Below are 13,982 nucleotides of genomic sequence, written 5' to 3' on the forward strand. Positions count from 1 at the left end.
AGGGAAGGCGACTGAATCAAGAGCGTTTTGAATATTTAAGGGAAATGTTCTTATTTATGATAGACTTCCTGAAGCTGAGAAGAAAATTGACTTGGAAAGTTTTTTGAAAATGTGTGTAATTATTTTTCTAAAAAGATTGAATATCAAAGTGCATCAGTTTTGTTAATTCGCTTTATTCATGAAATAGATAATAGATTTCAAAAATTAAATAAATAAATCTAAAAAATAACAGTTCATTATGAATGTAATTATTTCATATATCCTTATAAACACTTTTTTTTTTAATTGTTTTGTTTTTTAATGGTCTTAGGAGTTATTTTTTAAATTTTTTTGTATTTCTTTTAGCAAATAAGTATAACTGTCTTGTTTGTGTTTTAAGTTTGTTTGTGGCTTAACTCTAACTAGAGTGACATTTAGTTGTGATTTGCGTCATGTGGACGTCAAGGGTCGCAAAAACCGCCACATAATCAATCATTAAACTTCAATAGTCTCGCTCCTTGTCGAAATTTCTCCCGGGTAAGCAAATCAAACCAAATGAAATGAAACGTCAGCCACGTGCTTGGTAGGGCTGGGTTTTGTTTGGCTTTTGCATTTTTCATAAAAATCAGCAACAAAGCAGCCATATGAACAGCAACAACTCACTCATTCGCATTCATTGTGATTTGTTGAATCTTTCTGTTCGCCATTTCCACAATGTGTGAGCAGTGCGTGTGTATTTATTCATGCATTTGTTTGCTTTCTGACGCTTGTTTCCGAAAAATTATGTGCAAACAAAGTTGAATTAAAACAAAAGGCCAAAATAAAAATCACACAAAGGCGAATAAAATTGTCAAATAAGCGCAAAGACAAACAAAAGCGAAATACAACGAAAGAGGGGCCAAATAAATGGGAGAACAAAAAATAAAAGCAAAATATAAAAATTAGTATGGAAGGAGAAAATGTTCCAAAAACAATAAACACGAACACACACACAACGAATTTAATTGCCTGTCTCGGCCAAAATGAGAACAAAGATTCGCTGTTGCTTTGTCAATGTGAATTTTACTGCACGGGGCACCAGTTCATAAATAAGTATACGCCCCGTAGTCTTTCTTGAACTCGCTAGATACAAGACCGTTTCACTTCTTTTCTTGCTGTGACTGGCAAAAGGCAAGCGCCATTGCTCCACTCCACTCAAGTTTGCTAAAACAAAAGTTAATTAGAATGTTCCTTCATCATAATGCTTAGTCCTTGCCTCCGCCCACTCCACCACATCCCAGCCCCCCTCGACTAAAAGCAGAAGCCCGCAAAAATAAAGCCAAAAAACAGAAGCAGAAGCTGAGCAGACAAAGTTGCAGGCGGTAAATTAGATTAACAACAGCAGCAGCAGAACAACAAAAACAAACGTTGACAAAGCAAACGCAACAAGCAATTAAAAATGTAAAATTTTGTGCTCTCAGCATTCGAGTTGCTTTAAAATCATTTTGAAAATTTTATGGCCAAGTTAAATGAAGCATTGCATTTGCGTGTGCCTACATTTGGGCTTGTTTTGAGCATTAAATACTGAATGGGAAGTAGCATTATTACAAGAAAAGGAAATGCTCACAGTCCCGATAAAACGGTCACTTTTGAGGGGCGCCATCAAATCTTAGATAAATACAAAGTTACCCAAAATCTGTAATCATTTCCTAGCAAGATTTCCGTCAAAAATTCAAAAGTCCACTGTTAATTAGGCGATGGCGCTAGCTGCTTCTGTAGCATGTTTTTCTTTGGGCTATGTCAACTTTTAACTAACCATAATTTATGATGCTCCATGGCTGAAAGTTTTCGTGGGAAGGGGGACATGTCTTAAGCTATTTTTAAATGGGGCCGGACAGAAACTTTTACACAGGCAAACAAACAAATTTATTGGAGAGTTTTTTAGCCACCCGCCTCCTTCAAGGACTGTTGAAAACTGTAAAACCGTAACAGTTGACAGATCCTCCTAATGATAAACGAAACTTGCAAGAGGCAATGAGTTTTTAATGAAGCCTCGGCATGTCCTTCCAATATCCTGCAAACTGCCACTTGAAGAAATAAATGAAAAGTTTAAAACCTACATTTTTTAAAATTAAATACAAATTTAGAAGCTATGACAATCCTAAGAGAAGCGCAATAATAATCCATTTTCTAAATGAACTACATATTTTAATTTTTTATTTCAACTGAAACCATTGAAGTTTTTGTTGATTTTAGTTTCAAACAGAAGATCGCTACAGCTTCAGATGCCACTTTATGTGTTTAGTTGTTGGTTCCATTTGCAACTCAAACAAAATACGCTTTAAGCTAGTTGAGTGGGCCGAGTGTGTTTGGTCATATTTTCAACATGGCTAGCAAATAAATAACAGGACAAACTTTTCAATAAATAAAATTAAAAACTTTCTCCCTACATTCGCCTGGGTCAAAAGTTCGTCGCCAGGCGGCTCACACAAACAAATCTCCTTGGGTTTTCTTGTTTTTTCGACTCTTTTTTCGTTTCGTCGAATCAAATTCGAGTTGGACAAACAAACGGAGAAAAGGAGAACGAACCGTCGAATTGAGGCATCAGGGGTTTAAAGTAGGACTGGGCGGAGTGGGAATAGCCAGGGATCCGGGCAGACAAACGGCAATTGACCATAAAAATGTATATGTATATGCCAGTTAAGCTGAACGCCTACGAACGGCTGCCCAGACTTTTCGAAAAGAGGATCCTGTAGAGGTCAGAAGGGCTTAGAGAGCCCTGTTGTAAACTTGGCCCTCTAAGTAAACCAAGTGAAGCGCTTGAGGTTTGAAAACAATCACCTTGAAGGCCGAATTTCATTTCGAAGATTCCACTGGCCCCAAACAGTGGGTTTAAAAAGTGTTTCCGAATGTTTTTAATTTTGTTTTAATAACCAAGACATATCTAACATTTTCGTTTTTAAATTTTATCATTTAACTTTTATTTTAATTTAAAACTTTAAAAAACTGTATTTATTTTAGATATAATTATAAACACAGAAATATAGAATCAAATGTTTGATTCAATGAAAGCAATATTCTAAAAATGTATATATTTTTTGGGTCGAGCCACTGATTGGCCCTACCAATCAGAATATTGTTTGCACTCAGTGTAAGCAATCAGTTGAACAGAGCAGGCGAGTCGAGTTCGCGTCGCGGGGCAGCTAAATCAACTAAAAGTTGGTGCGAAGAAAAAACAAAATCAAATTTCGGAGAGTTAGGGGAGGAAGAAGGAGGCGAGCCGAGGGGTGGCAAAAATGATTTGGTCAAGTGGAAAAATTGGCAGTGCTCGGCGAAAAAGTCAAAGGGGCCAAGCATCGCGGGGAGGGCGAAAAAAGTATTGAAATACATTTAATGAAAAAGTTGGACAAAGTCGCATGGGAAGGCGAAAAATCGGAAAGCACTGAAAGCAACTTGCTCTCGGTTGCGGGTGTCTATGGCACGGGCTATGGCATCCACCCACCCATCTACCCACTTACATACAACGGATTTGATGTGATTTTGGTGTAAGCAAGAGTAACAAGTACGAAAATAAGAATCGAGCATGCTAAACACTGATTGCGTTTTAATGCCAGTTATGCATGAATGGAACGAGATCCAGGAAAAGCAAGAGATTCTGATGAAAACAGCACAAATGGGCCCCGTGGGTCTTTGAAAAAGTTCGATTTTAAAATGGTTAGCTTAAATTAGAAGAGTTTTTGTTAGTAGGGATAGCAAAATAAAGAAGAAATCAATAGATATTGGTTTCATTTTTCTTGGCAACAAGGCATATTAATTTGTCCCCCCTTACTATCGCAACCGTAATTAAAATCCAATTACAACATAGACTTCAAGGACTTTTCCATTTAAATTTCGAATTATTCCCTCTAATCTATCTTGCTGTCTCGGCACCACATCGTCAATCATCTTAAAATTTTTCTCTCTGCCAGACCCCAAGATCAGGCTAACTGATGATTTCTGACCATGGTCCCTGACTTGGCTTCAGATAACAAATTGGGATGCCTCAGTGCTTCATCTTGTTCCGCATCCCAAATTCCATTCCATTTGGGCTCCTTAGTCCTGTTGCGCTCCTGCATAGGTCCACTTCGACCTTCCTTTTGGATGCGTTTGTGCCCGAGCTCATCAGCTTCCCTGCCTTGATACCGCCCCACCCTCCTTACAGATATCCTCATTTTTAACGGCTTGGCATTTGCAAACTGCAGCGTCATTTAAACTTTTCTCATTTGATGGCAGCGGCGGTAGCAGCATCGACGCCAGCGCAAAACTTATCCCAGCCACCGCTACTGATTTTCCCCCTGCTGCTGCCATCAAGGACTTGATGAGGGAGAGTCAGCGCGGGAAGGAAAAGGAGAGAGGTGCAGGACTTCTGGATAAGCAGTACACTCAAGAAAATAAATTTGTAAACTTGTAAAAGTTATTGCCCAACATATATTAAAATTTAAAAGTGGGGTTTTACTTAAAAAAAGTTCTAAAGCTATATTTCGAATAGGTAACTTTTGGACTTTTGTTTTTTAAATTAAAATTAATTACTCTTCTTTTGCTATTAAATGGTAAAATTTGTAATCATGGTGCATTGGACTTTAAAAACGTTTTGGAGTCGGTTTCCCTCAAGGATTGTCATTGTTTGGCCAAATCATTTTTAATATGCAACTAATTTGCAGGAGACGACGGCGACGCAATGCGGCATAGTTTAGGGCCAAGATGAACGTTGCCTGTGCAGAGGCAGGTGCAACGTGGTTGTGTCCCATGACGGCCATTGTTTGAATTCAATTCCCGCCTTTGTCGCCTCAACTACTTTGGCCAAAGTTTCGCACGCTAAGCATTCCACACCCGCCACCCCCGGTCTTCTCCGAGCTCCTTCGGCTGCTGTTTGACTTTCAGTCTCGAATGATTTACCTTACAAGATAAACAGACCGACGCAGGCTTTGTCTGATCAGGCAAGTTTGACTTTTGTTTTCTGTTCTTTGAAAGCAGCTGGAATTTTGCAGGAGCTCCCCAAAAGCCAGGATGTCTGCATGATGGGCTAAGGCGTATTGTCCTTTATTAAGGTAAATCACTATTTTATGGTTAAAATTGTGTGTAAGCAAAAAAGGCCAACTAAATCTGGAAAATAGATAAATTGCTCATTTCATTTTAGGTTAATCAATGTGGTTATATTTTGATTATCAGGTTGTTTTTATTAATATTGTAGAGGTGTTATAATATATAAAAGTATTTAATACTTGTGAAGAGTACAAAATTATTCGGATTCGAATGCAGCCCCACTGTGTCTGCTAAAAACTCTCGAGCTGCGTTCTTTGACGCCGCTTTCTCTGCTCTTTTGGATAGTTTTTGGATAATGCGCTGGAAATTGTTGCTAAAAAGACCCTTTTTCTTCCTCAGCTTTTCCTTCTTTCTCGCTGGCTTCGCAATGGGCCTGAGCAATGCAATTTCAACTCTTTGGTAACTCGACTAAAGTGCATTTGGCTGACAACGATATGGCCCCATAGCATCCCTGCACCCCACCAGACACTGTCTTATCAGCGAAAAGAAAGTAAGACACATGAAAATGCAATAGCCAAAGTTTGATATGAAAACGCACAGAAGGAAGAAGGAGCTCTAGTTTCACCTTCTTCTTCCTCAGCCCCGCATTGCAAAAGTTTTCAATTGTATTTTTTCCAGCTGAGCCTCCCACTTTTCGCGATTTTCGTATTTTTTTTAGCCAGCCCTGATTCTGGTTCCTGCCTCTGATCTTTTTTTGTCTGTGTGATTACGTTTAATTTTGAATGTTGCCGCCAAGCTGATAAATTGCACCGGCATTTGCATTTCCCCTAACCACCTTTCAGCTAAAAAAGTACCAGAAATATATATTACGCAACTTTCTCAACAGATGAGTTGTCAGCTGAGCAAACGGAACTCTAAATGGAGGTAAAAACTTGACGGGTTCAGGAAAGAATTTGGACCAAGTTTAAGAACGTTTTTTTTTTTATTCGGATAAATAGTTTATGATATATTGTTGTTAATTAAACTGCTTTAGAATGCATTAAATTGGATAATAAAACTGAAATTGTTAATTTTTTGTATATATTTTTTTGAGTAAGTACAACTATAAATGATACACAGTTTTGGCACAGAAAAAAGTTTGAACCTTAACTAAAAAAAATTATTATTTACTTAAGTAGAAGATACTTTTAAAAACATAAAAATATGCCGAAAATTATTTTCGAATTTCACCTCTGTAGCGGCTGTAAGACACATCTTTAAATGGAACTTTGCCGAGGTTTCTGTCATTTGGAATATCTAAAAAAACTAAAATTCAATATCTAACGAAAAGCCATGCCTTCCACACATTTCATTGGCAAATCTGTTTGTCAACACGTCGTATTGGCCCATTACCTTCCCCTAATATTTATTTTGGTATACGCAACCATGCCCTTCTCAAGATAAGGGAAAGTGGGGAAAAAATGTAGGAACTGAGGGAAAAATGCATTTTTCTTTCAAAATATGTCACGTGCTAAAATGTCCGAGTGCCAATAAGTGACGGAACTAAAAGAACCGGACTGATTTCGGGATGTAGAAAAAAAACAAGAATACAGACATTTAGTTTTGAAAAGCGGACATCGGACACATGTTTCTGTTACTTGAGAGCTGTCCTCGTCCGCTCAAAACTTGTCACTTTTTACGCGCAGCTGCAGTTTATTTTGAGATTGGCCGGGTGGTGCCACTCCTACTTATCCTTAGCCTCCCCCAATACTCGACCCCCCCTAACCTGCCACTGAGTTGGCTTATTTCGAAGGCATCGTTGGCGCTTTCTGCTTACTTTCCGTTGGTCGAAACTTTTCCACTCTCGTCACACTTTTCCGTTCTTTTACTCCCCGCCCACTCTCCGGAACACTTGTCGCTACTTTTTAGCTATTTTGATTTTTAAGAAACAAAAAAAGGTGAATGAGCCAGAGAGGAGGGAAGAAATTCGCTAAGAGAACACTGCACATTTTAATACTCTTTTTAAAAACTAAAAATCAAAAGATTCATGCTTTTTTTTTTTTAATATATAAAGGTAAAATAGAAAACAAATGTATTTGTTTTTTTAAGAAATCTTTTTATTGGGCAGTGTAACTAAGTGCGGCCCAGAAAAATAAACTTTTGTTGCTGATTTCTTTCGCAATTTTCGGCAGCTGCCCTACCCCGCCCATCCGGCGTCATGTGCGAAATAAGTTTCACACTTAACGACATAACAAGTTTTTGCCAAGCGATGTCCGCGTCTTCTGACCACCCTCGCCCTGCTACCGCTTGCCACGACAATGTCCAGGGTTGTCGGGGTTGTCAGCGACAACGCGTTGATTTTTGAGTGCAGGTCATTTCATAAAGGAGAAGAGAAGTGGCTCGCTTTCAGAGCAAAGCGCATTGTTAGTCCCGAATGGGACGATCTTCAAGTGCTGTGGAAGCTTAAGGAGCTTAATTCGGGTGGAGAGAAACAGTTATATATGCAATGGAAGCTGTAAAGGACTTTAAATTTGATGCTAGCTTTCAAAGGATGTGAAATAAAATGTTACATTTACAGAACTTTTCATCAGAAAATATAAAAAAAAAGAATCAAATATGTATGTAAATATGCAGTTCCATGGACAAGTAATATTATTGGAAATTGAAAAATTAGTATGCGTAAATTTAAATAAATTCCGACTGCCGATGAAATTCACTGAACACCCAGACAGACTCGGTCTCCCTTAATATGTCCTTTAATTTCATGCATTGCCTAGCTAATGCGCTTTGGCGCTTAAAAGTATGCTATAAGTAACGAAAATACGCAAATGTGCTTAACCAAAAACAAAAATAAAGTTTAAAAAAAGTTTGGCCGTCCCTGAATGAGGGTGGCGGGGGTATCCTCTTGTGAATGGGAGTGAAGGAGGGAAATTGGGGATGAGGCTGCTTTTCAGTTTCAGTTGGTAGTGTCAGAGGCAGCGGCCTGGAAACAATGCGCGACATTCAGGCGACATTGTTGCCAAAGCTTTTTACAACTCGCATGAGTTTCGCCTCAACCGCCCGTCGCCCAACCGCCTCATTTTGTCGCCGCTGCCGCTGCCACTTCCCTCTTCCGCTCCCTCCACGTTGTCATTTGCGCCACAGCAGTTGTAGCATATTATCTAAATGTGTTGCTCTACATATGCGAGTATGTTTGTCTGTATGCGCGCGCGTTTGTTTTGTTTGCTCTATGATTTGTTGTTGTAATGTGCTTTAATGTGAAAAGTTTTTAATGCTTAAGCTGTGCCAGTGCCCCTTCATTACCCCCTCGCCATTTGAAGAGCTCAGCGTGAGTCAGTCACTGTTACAGTCACTCCACTCAGTCAGAGCCAGGCATACACTGTGAGAAAATAAATAAACTGGTAGTCTGTGTCATATATGATCCTCTAGAGTTCGTCGGTAGATTTGTTGGGGGATAAATATTTACATGACTTGATTTTTTTAGGATTGCAGTCCGCTAGACCAAAAACACCGATTGGGCAGAAGACCCAAAATTATTATTACCCGTAATTATTATTGTTAAACGAAACTATCGTAAAATGCTCGTAAACGGACTTATTTATGATATAAATCAGCGAAAAATAACAAAAATCTCGGAAACGGACTCGAAAAATAACTTTTTGTCTCTTTTTTTTTTTAATTTTATTTTTTTTATGGTAAATATTTTTACTCCAAGTAAGACCAAAAAAAAAAAATAACCCCGAACCTTTAAGGATATCTTTTACTGGGCATTTTTAATATTAAACACAATGAAAAAAATTTTAATTTTTAATAATTTTTAATATTAATATCAAAGTTGTTTCGCTAAAGATATCGTAAAAGTCTCCCAAACGATCCAAAACAATCACTGCCACAAACTGAGCGACTCGAGAGACGTTTTATTATCGTTTTCGGATCAAAAGTATCACTGGTTACACGATTTTGTTTCGCCTAACCCTCGTTTTCGATATGTTTTCGAAGTGTTGGTCGATTGGGTTATTTAAACTTTTCATTGTTTTAGTCTTAATTTTACACTTAAATGTTTTCAGTGCACCGCCATGCACAATTGTGATTCTATTTTCTTTGGGCATTCTTCTGATTCCGATTCTGATGCTGGTGCTTACATTGCTTTTCTTCTGGTTGGTGTTGCGTTAGTTGGCAACTTTTATTTGTGGTTTTTTTATGTAAATGCGCCCAAGTGATAAGGCAACTTTTCGACTACTGCAGGCAACGAAAGAGATAGAGACAAGCAAACAAACAGTGACGGGAATAGAGGGGCAGAAAGCTGTCCCTGTCATGTAGCCAACAGCAGCAGCAAGAACATGTTGCCAAGTGCTCGCTCGCACTCCGGCGACTCTTTCTTATTTTGTTGTTCCTGCTGATGTCTGGAAATTAAATTTCAGTGACTTTGTTGTTTATTTGACAGGGAAAGGGTTGCAGGGAGTTGAGAAATAGGTCTTGTTGAGGAAAGAGCATAATGACTTGAGCAAAGGATTCGTGGTAGGATTGGTGGTAGTTGGAGCCCTCTCAAGATTCATATGTATATAATTATATTTAAATGAATTAACTTAAAACCCATTATATTACCTATACCGACATACATAAAACCGGCACTATTCTGGTCCAGTCCGCCATTTTATTTCATATTACATAACAAATTATTGCATACTTTAGGGCTTATGTTATTTTTTTAACGTTAGCTTGGTTGCTAAAAGTAAAAATAATAAAACTGCCTTTAATTTTTTTTTTTCAAAAGTTTACCTATTCCATTATATGACTATCACCAAAATATTTTGATATCAAAAAATTCCAAATTGGTGCCATTGCAAGATGTATTGAAAGAGCTATTATTTTAAGAAACGGAACTTCGAATTTATATCAAAGATAATAAAATAAATGTATAACATATTAGTATGCAATTTATAATATATAGTACAAAGCTTGATAAACTTTTAGGAGGATAAACCTTCTCACCTAAAAGTATTCAAAGTTCGTCGACAGAGGTACTTCCAAAATGGTCGTCTCTTTTGGGTATTGTGTCAGTATCATTTTTACGCCTGTGTTAGGAAGTTTTCTTTGTTCTGTGCGTTCCAGGATGTGTGTCTGTGAGTGTGTGTGTGTGTAAATTAGAGAAATTTACGTTTATTATTATTTTTAGTGGCAGTCGCTCAGCAGAGTCACGAAGACTCGTAACAGGAGTCCATTGTACGAGGCTGAGAAGGAGGCTCGACTGACGACTGCCCCGCCCCCAAATCCGCCCCTTGGGGATATCCCGGGTATATTTATGTTTTCAGCATGTGCTCGGAGTAGTTTCACTTGGTTTGCTTATGCCGCTCATGTGTGGCAGCAGATAACATGCAACTGCCACTGCCCTTTCCCGGGAGACCGCCCGCAGAGGGTGCGATAGAGGAAGACTGTGGGACCATGAGGTTGGAGGATGCCTTTTGAATATGAAATGAAAATGCAACTTGGTCCTGGTGATGATAATAATTATGGGCCCTGCAGGCGATAATTGCCCACTAAGCGAGCCATAATCTCGGGCGACTCGGGAAAGAAAGAGACCGAGTGAGGAAGTGGATGGAGCTTCCGAAACAGGGACATCCGACACAGAGAGTTCTAAAGGGCGCTTGTGGGCCAAAAATAAGAGCGGGGTAGCGGAAGCCCCAAAGGTTAACAAAACCGCACCGCAGTCAGAAACAACTTTTTAGTGTCCACTCATATCCTCTCAGCATACAGACTGCCCTCGCCCCTATGCCTTCTGGCTTTACCAATGCGGTTGCTTTGTCTTTGTGTAAGCTGGCGTTATATCCTTGCTCTCCACCTTCCTTATTCTTAAGCTCTTTGGTCAGCAGTAGGAAATTATTCATGGCATCTTCAACTCGAACCCCCTGTGGTTCTGGGGAGTGTTGTTAAAACTCTGTGTTTTATTGCTGTTGTCAAAACATTTGAAGCCATAAGAGGCGACCGAGTCACTTAAGGTATTTTCACATTTCCAGGCCAAGTAAAAGCAGATCAACTGAAGGAACATGTGTCCTCGATGATATTAGTTATTAGGTTGTGCAAATAGCTTCTAAATGAAACTTCTATAAATGCTATGTTATGACCTTCTCTAATGCCAATTCTTTCAATGTTCTAGTTGTTTTTACATTTATACTTCTTAATAGTTGAGTACTGAAAGAAAACTTTGAATTGCCAACCCTACAAGAAGGAGTTAAATAAAATTTTAGTCTTCCTTATTTCAAGCATCCTCTGGCTATACCTCCAAGCCCATGCCATTTCCAGCTGCTATCATTTTGTCGGCCAAGCTCTTCTTGACTGCTTTTCTCATTTTTGTCATTTTGAAAAAGGCACACATTATTGGCTTGCTGAGATAAGCTCCGACTGAAAACTATTTTTCTTGCATTTACGTGACGTTCTCGCCCACGCTCCTCTTTCCTCGATTGTTCCGCAAGTGGTCCTTCTTTTATATTCTGGATCTCTGTTTTTAACCGCAAAATGCGAAAAAAATTATGCTTTATCCATTTTAATAGTCAATCGTTTCCTCATTTTGCTACTGCCGCCTGCCTGCTTGAGTCGGAGAAAAATTAATTTTATTTTAATGCCCCTTGCGGGGATTTTGAAATTGGTTTGCCGAGCTTGTTGTTGTTGCTGTTCGGATGAATAAGCTTTTCAAGGATTTTCCTTATCAATGATGCGGGATCGCTTTGCTCCGCCAGAGCCCTTCCCGCTGCCGTTCTGTCAGGTGCTTTTGCTACCTTTTTCCAGCGTGTTTCTCTGGTTTTATTTATGGCGATTTAAGTGAGTTGTCAAGCAGGGATGAGGAGAATACCATAGAAAGTGGTACAGGGGCTAAAACGAGAAGAGTTCCCTTGGCAACAATGAAGGTAATGGGTCTTGGTTTGCATGTGGTTTTTAATGTGATTTTAATTGTAAAAATGGAATCTGTTGAATATGCGAATATGTAGCTAAAGGAAGTTAAAAACTGGTTCACTTAAGGGCACTTATACATACTAATTTTTTAAAAAATGTTGGCAAGTTTGAGTGTGACGGTCGGAAAGGACCGAAAATATGACTAAAAATAGTTTTAAATACTTTATAAATTCTTTTAACAACTTCTCTCCTATCATATGGTAGAGTAGCCGAAAAAGTGTTAAGAAAAGAACGCACTTAATGAACTACCTTAAATAATTTTCCAAATGAAAATTATTTCCATTTACTAAACTTTGCCGTCGCTGGTTCGGTGGGTGCTGTCGTCCCGCTAGACTTTGAGGACCCAAGGGCCGTCGATTTTCTGGGAAGCCTTAACTCTTATTCAATGGCAACTTTAGCATCGTTAACAATTTGGCAAGATTTAAAATGGGCAGGAATTAAGGGAACGAGGAGCTGCAAAGTGAAAGAATCGAATCAGAAACTAGGAAAGAGGCGCAGGGGGTAACTAGGACTCTGAATGAAAATATCACTTTACTGTGTCGCTCGACATTGTTGAAATCGCTGCCAAGGACGGGGTAATTTATCAAGACAAAAACCAAGCGGAAGACGAGCCAAAGAGAAAAAAATTTAAGAATTCACAGAAAATAATTTCCATTCAATAAAAGAACCATTCACGTTAAGTTCGATTGTGCCAACACTGCGTATACGTAAAAACAGCATATAAGCAGTCTGCTTAGAGATGGCTTTTTGTTTCATGGTTACAATTATATATGTATAGCTTAAATCTAAAATCTTAAACTATTTATCTCAGTGTAAAGATGGCAGCAGGAGATAAGGCGCCGACACCAGTGTAAGAAAAGGAAGGAGCGCAGAAGCTCTGAGTCTTTGGTTACTTTCTTAATTTCATTTACGCAATAGCAGCGACGCCGACTGAAGCGTCAAGGGGGACAGACCAACTTTACAGTTTCTCTGGACTGTTTTGTTTTTCAATTTGGCGCGGGCGATGGAAACTTTACCAAATACAACTCAAAAGCAGCAGCTTTAGCATCCATAGTAGAGAGTTGAGACTACAGCAACAACACTGTCAGCATCAGCAACACCAACAGCAACAAAACCCCAACAACAGTTAGAAAAGACGTGCAAAGTTTCTATTAAAACGGATTTAATTATGTAATGGAATCATGATAAATTTCGCGCAACGTGAAAAGTGTTTGGCCAACTCCCCCGTCCCCACCCCGTCCGCAGTGTCTAATACTGTAGCTTTCTCTTAGCTGCTCAAGTTGTGGCACACAAAGGCCAAGAAAAGGAGGCAAAGGAAAACTTGTGTTAACCGAGCAGGCTTTAACAGAAGCGGCCAGATAACAAATAGCCAGATAGATAGATAGATGTATAGAGATAATGGGGGCGCGTCCGAATTTCGCCGCTTGAGGTAAGCCCCTTCTTTTCGAGTATCCTATAATTTATAAGTAGTTTAATTAACGACGCTCATAACTAGTGGTTCAAAGTTTCCGGTTCTACGGCTCTTTTTCCATTTTTTTCGCGGTGGTGCTCAGCTCATCGACCGTTTTGACTTGAAGCGTTTCCCAAAAACTTTAACAAATTATCTAAAAGTTGAAAAAAAGTTGCATTTATATACAGGGGTATACAAAAATAAAAACTTAATTTGCTATAAACGACATAAATCTAAACTTTTTTGTGTCTAAATTTACTTCAATTCAAAATCTTAAATTTATTTGATCTTTTGAATGTCCATCTTTCTGTTTCTAAGCGAACTTCTTGTAGATTGTAGATTTGACTTTAAACGTAAATAGACTTGGGCGACTTCATAACAATGTTATGTTGTATCTGTACATGTGCTTGAGTGCATTATTCTGGTTTGTTCAAGTCCCAATTCCTTTTTGGCATGTGTATGAGGTCGGTTGTTTGTGGCTGTTAGTTTCCACTTGCAAGGACTCTTTGTTCCCTTGGCAGTACAAATAATTAACATTTGTGAAGTTTTTGTTCTCTTGCAGTGTTTAAGAATGGCATTCTTTTCATATGCACTGCGATCGTAATTAACATTTTTAAACCAGAAA

The sequence above is a fragment of the Drosophila bipectinata genome, chromosome 2L (genome assembly GCF_030179905.1).
Source record: "Drosophila bipectinata strain 14024-0381.07 chromosome 2L, DbipHiC1v2, whole genome shotgun sequence".
Taxonomy (NCBI): Eukaryota; Metazoa; Arthropoda; class Insecta; order Diptera; family Drosophilidae; genus Drosophila; species Drosophila bipectinata.